Here is a 6000-nt window from a genome sequence, read left to right as displayed (position 1 = left end):
GAGACAGAAACAAGAAGCGATCTACCGACACAACGTAGGTCGCGTTGGATTGAATAAACCCAGCGTGATGGTAAACCCGACATTAGGGTTTTTTAGCTCAGGCGACGTGGGGCGGGAATGTCTGACTCACCGGAAGCTGGAGATCAGGACGTGAGCCCAAGGGCAGGGCACGTTCTCTGGAACTGGAGAGACGCTAGGGAGTCTGGGAGGACAGAAACAATCAAGGCGGAGCAAAGGAAAAGATAAATAATATAATCAGCACAGCCCCAGGTGATAAGATGTGATGAGAAGCACCAAAGGCAGGGCGGGGTGGAGCTGAGAGCTGGAGTCGGGGCCAGCAGGAGCCTGGGGGGACTCCCACACTGAACACAGCAAACCCCACCAAAAGTAAACTTAAAGCTTCGCTGGAGAGCACTTGACGTTGATGTGGAGGGGAGCGGACACGTGACATGCAGGCAGTCCCCGAACTGTGTCATAGACTCAGCCAGAACACTTTCCCCTGAAACAGCACCCTGCATTTGCTCGTTCCTCCAACAGGAAACTGGATTCCTGCACAAGCGCTGAGGAATATCTTTGCTTTAAGAAGTCCAAGCAGGGGGCTGGAGCCATAGCACAGCGGGTAGGGCATTTGCCTTGCACATGGTCAACCCGGATTCAATTCCCAGCATCCCATAGGGTTCCGTAAGCACCTCCAGGAGTCATTCCTGAGTGCATGAGCCAGGAGTAACCCTTGTGCATTGCCAGGTGTGACACCCCACCCCCAAAAAAAAGAAGTTCAGGCAGAGGTCAGGGAACTAGAATAGAGCATTAAGGTACATATGCCTTGCATGTGGCACACCTGAGTTCAATCCCCGGCACCCCCATACGGTTCCTCGAGCCCTGACAGGAGTGATCCCTGAGCACAGAGCCAGGAGTAAGTCCTGGGTGTTGCCCCCAAACAAAACAGAAGCCAACTCCCCCCAAATAAAAGCAACAAAATCCAATCAATGCATTCAGAAGGGCTGGTGAATGGAAGAAGGGCAGGCTGCCGCTTTGTTCAGGTTTGGGGGCCACACCTGGGGGTAGCCCGAGCTTGGGGGCCCATACATGGTGCTGGAGATGAAACAGAGACCGCTGAGTGCTCGTGAGCAAGCCACTGTGCTCACTCCCAGTCCGCCACACTGAGGGTGCATCAGGCAGGAACGCCCTGATGAGGAGGGTGACCGCTCACTGGGATGACCATGCCGACTTGCTCAATCTGCCGATCCACGGGGGACACGGTGTTTTGGAAAAACGTGGGGCTGTCAGACAAAACGTGCCTCGTGCTGAGATGCAATAAATAGAACCTTCCATCAGTGAGGGGGCATTCGCGCTCCAAAGAGCTACATCCCGAACCTCTCCTGACTCTCTTAGTGTAAATATCATTTTGCAGGGACGGCGACAGGAGGAGGAGGCGGGGAAATGACACCCTGGGGAAAGCAGGCAGCCAACTCCAGAATAACAACATTCCCTGTTGTCTGCAGCGCGCTGCGCTCTAGCGTGAGTGACCCACTTTCACACAGATCGATGGCATTTGGAATAAAGAGGAGAGAAAAAGAGAATTAAAGGGGCTTAAGGAGCAGCATCAGGGGGCTGGAGCGATAGCACAGCGGGTAGGGCGGTTGCCTTGCAGGCGGCCGACCAGGGTTCGATTCCCAGCATCCCAGATGGTCGCCCGAGCACCACCAGGGCTAATTCCTGAGTGCAGAGCCAGGAGGAACCCCAGAGCCAGGAGTAACCCCTGAACATCGCTGGGTGTGACTCAAAAAAAAAAGAAAGAGGAAGAAAGAAAGAAAGAAAGAAAGAAAGAAAGAAAGAAAGAAAAGAAGTATCATTCAATGCAATGCAAGGATCTTCTTTAGGTCTCAATTCGAAATGCTCAAAGATCCAAATGGTCTCGTGGCTTCCACCGCCTGGATCCTTAGAACCACAGAGGCCACAAGCTTTCTGCGTGGAAACTGTCCTCCCCGCCGGCTTCTCCAACCACGGCGCCAAAGTCCAGACAGGACCAGAAGCCAGCCGCACCCAGGGGCCACCGCCCGGTGAGGACGCCGGGTGTGTCATGAACGGTGGGGCTTTCGCTCTCACCACATGACCTCCTTCATGCCTGGTTGGTTTGGGGGCCATTAGCCAGGGGCCTCCGGGGGTACTCCTGAGCTCAAGGATCACTCCTGGTGGTGCTTAGGGGACCACACGCGGTACTGGGGATCAAAGCTGGGTCAACCACGTGGCGGGGAGGACAATGCCTCACCCACAGAGCCACCATCCCCAGCACCTCTATTTCGAAAGGGCCTTGGGGGAGCACCTTGAGGTCAACCAATCACCTAGCCAGGAAGGCCGGGCCCCAGAGGGGCACCCGATTCCTCTCTCTTCCCTGACCCCAGACCCGGCTCGGCCTCCCGGGAGGGTGTTGGCTTGTACCCCCGGCCCCTGCCGGGAGTGAAGAAAGAGCAAGCTGAGCTCCCGCTGGAAGCTCCTCAGGAATGACCATGGCCAACTCTCCGGCCACTCTCCCCACTCCAAGGCAGCCAAAGGATGAGAAACCCGAGGCCACTGCCACTCAGTGCTGGAGGCCCCTCCTGTGTCCGCCACACGCGGCCAGTGTGGATCCCGAGACCACATTCACAAGCCCCCAGCAGCAAGTCCTCATCTTGGGGCGGAGAGGGGACATCCCGGACACCCAGATACCTCCCAGGCATCCAGCCCCCAGAACACCGAAGTCTGAGCGCCAGACACATCAACATAGGTGACTGACTACCACCAGAGGCTCACACCCAGACGTGTTTTAATTGCTCAAACTGCAGCACCAGCGTGTTGGCTGATTGTTTTAGAGGCCACAGCTGGCAGTGCTCAGGGCTTACTCCTGGTGTGTGTGAAGCCCTCAGTGGGGCATCTGAGATGCCAGGACTTGAACCTGGGCCGGTTGTGTGCAAAACCAATGCCTTAGCACTGTACGATCTCTCCGGCCCCCGCGTTACCATGTTTAAAGGGGCTGTTCTGGCTCTTCTCGGAGGGAGAAACAGGGCTGAGCCCCTCTCCAGCCGTGTTCTGCCTTCTTGGGCCCCCATCAACACGTGGCTGGGCATAGAGAAGCAAAGATCTCGAATCCCACCTCCCAGCCGGGCCTGCATAGGAGGGGCCCTGGCAGCCAAGCGCACCGTTTCCGACCTCTCTTCGGAAAGTGCATCTGTGCTTAATTACTTGGATACAAACAATATGAAACAGGCACCTTGTCTGAAAGCAAGTTTGATGGCACCGGTGTGGATCCTGCTACCAGTGCCCCAGGTTGCCGCGGGTCACAAGCTTGTCTGGCAGCTATGACCTTCAGGCCAAGGGCAATTGCGTGAGGGAAGGGCCCAGAATTCATCTCTGGTGACCACTGCCTGGCCTGGCCCAGAAGGTCACCTTCATTTCACCCAAAACAGAGAGAGAAGACAAGGCGGATAAAGGAGGGGACGCGACTCCGTGAGGAGACTGTTCATGTGGCCCCGTGAGCATCTGTGCCCCTCCTGCCTGTCATTGTCCAGTGCACGGTCGAGGGTAGCACACAGCATGGGGTGGCGCACTTACTCACCGTCTGGGGGGCTTCCGTGGGCTTCTGTGGCCTCACTCATCCATGCAGGACCCCCGGGAAGAGGCATCACAGGGCGTGGGGTGCCGGGGGCCTCCGTTCTCCCAGCCAGGGGCCTCCCACGGGGCAGCCCCCAGCCGCCACCCAGACTGCGATTCTCAAGTGTCACCTGGCACCGTGTCCCGTGTCCACTGGCCGGAGCGCCTGTCGGTGGCCCTGACCCCGGGCCCTCGACCCTGGGGTGCAGATTCCCAGGACCACTACCTCCTTCGGCCGCTGAGGGCCAGGTTCCCGGAGAAATCTCTGCGTTCCAGCCGGTTCAGCTGACCGGGTCTTGAACTTGACAGGCCGCACGAAGGACGCGCAGTGGACAGGGCGAGTGTGCCACCTGGGAGGAGTCAGGGCGGAGCCGCACGGCAGGACCTGTCTGGGGAAGGGGTCGCGCACACGGCCAGGCGGAGCCCGGAAGGCGTGCGTGTGCGCATGTGTACGTGCGTGCCAGGGTTCGTACGTGCGCGTGTGCGTGCATCTCCCTTCGTGTGTGCATGCCTATGTATGAATATGTGCGTGTGTGTTTGCGTGTGCACGTGTGTTTGTGTGCATGTGTGCATGTGTGTGCACGTTTGTGCGTGTGTACTGTGTGTGTACGTGTGTGCCCATTACTGTATGTCCTTCCTGTGCGTGTACGTACGTGTTTTGCATGTGTGTGCACATGTGCACGTGTGTGCATATGTGTATATGCGCACATGTACATGCATGCATGTGTGTACACATGTGTTTGTGTGTATAGGTGCGTGCCCCTGAGCGTCTGTGCGTGTGGTGTGTTTGTGCAGATGTATACGTGTGTGTACGTGTATGTGCATGTTTGTGTGTATGACCGTGCCTCTGCATATAGGTTCATGAGTGTACTAGACTGCACGTGTGTGTGGACCAGAATTGCTATCCCTCCCTGCAATGCCCCGCCCTGCCACACACACACCTGAAGCCTTTGTTTCTTTGTTTCTTTTGCTCTGGGGGAAATACTCCATTTGCTCTTTGTGGATGCAAAGGAAAGGGATTCTCCTTTCTTTTCTGACCCGCAGCCCTCTCCTATTCTTGGTGTTTTGGGGACATGGGGAGGAGATACATTCCGGGGGGTGCCACTGTACTCCCAACTCCCCTCAACCATCTCACAGTTGGTAGCTTGAAATCAGCGCGCGAGCGCGCGCGCGCGCGCGCGCACACACACACACACACAGCCGGGGGTATTCAAACCCTAGCAGGTGCAAACTCCAGGGATTGGCCTGTCAGCTCTGGGTCCGTTTCCCATCTGGTTTGTCTTTCTGGTGCTGGCAGGGCGCGTAGGGGGCAGATTCTCGTCTGTGCTTCTGGCGGGAGAGTCCCACCGTGAGAGGCAGCAGCACATGGACAGGGTGAACCTGGCCCCGAGACATCCCCCTAAAATACCCTGTGGACTCCATGCTGTCAACAAGCACCGTGGACCCGGCAATAGGAGAGTCTTCCCTGAAGTGAGGGGCCACAGCCTGATCAGGAGAAGCTCCTGGCAGGGCGCCCGCTGCAATGTCTCAAATTCCAGATAATCAATAAGAAACCTCTTTCCCAGAGGTTTCTCGGGACCTTCAGTGATCAAATGTGCCCAAATTGGGGGGTGAGGGGGACCCCAGGGGGACTGTCCAAGGTGCTGCAGTTGGGGGTATTTTACTTAGTTTCCTGTCCACAAATATCTCTACGGAAACAAAGACGGAGAAGCTTTAACCTAGACACGGGGCATTAGGGAACCCTCCCTGCCAGCCTGGGGTTTTCCAGCCCCGATCATAGTCCAGTGATCTTTCGAGACGGAAATCATCGTTATTTTTCCACAGGTGATAGCACTCCAGGCCTCCCTCCCACCCCAGCAGCCAGAAGGGATTCCGGGAAGAGGTCTCCAGACCATCTACCAAGCAGGAGTGATGCAGAATGGGGGCATCTCCACTGCATCGTGGCCCAGAAAGCAGGGGGAAGGGCCAGGGTGTCAAGGCTCGGCCTGGCAGGGGAATGTGCATTGCATTGTGGACAAACAAGGAAAGTGTCTCAGTATCTGCATACCTGCTGCCAATCTCGAGGACAAACTACTGCAAATAAGCACCTGCTTGTCTGAACTCTTAACTGGGTGGATTGTAACTTCCAGATAACCCCGGTCAGGACAAGAGATTTTATGAGCATGGATTATTGCATGGAAAAGTCGCTGAACCAATTCCAGGGATCACTGTCTCCTCAGACTGTCGTCATTTTCTTGGGGGTCAGGTGCTGATGGGACAAATAACTTCGGCTGGGGACATGCAGGCGTCTGTGGGGCTGGCCCGCAGGCAGTGAATTACAAGGCCTCTGGGGGGGGTCTTCATAGTCATCGTGTGCCCCCAGGTCCCCATTAA

Source organism: Sorex fumeus, unplaced genomic scaffold (genome assembly GCF_029834395.1).
Source record: "Sorex fumeus unplaced genomic scaffold, SorFum_2.1 ptg000151l, whole genome shotgun sequence".
Lineage (NCBI taxonomy): Eukaryota > Metazoa > Chordata > Mammalia > Eulipotyphla > Soricidae > Sorex > Sorex fumeus.
This window is presented reverse-complemented; position numbering follows the sequence as displayed.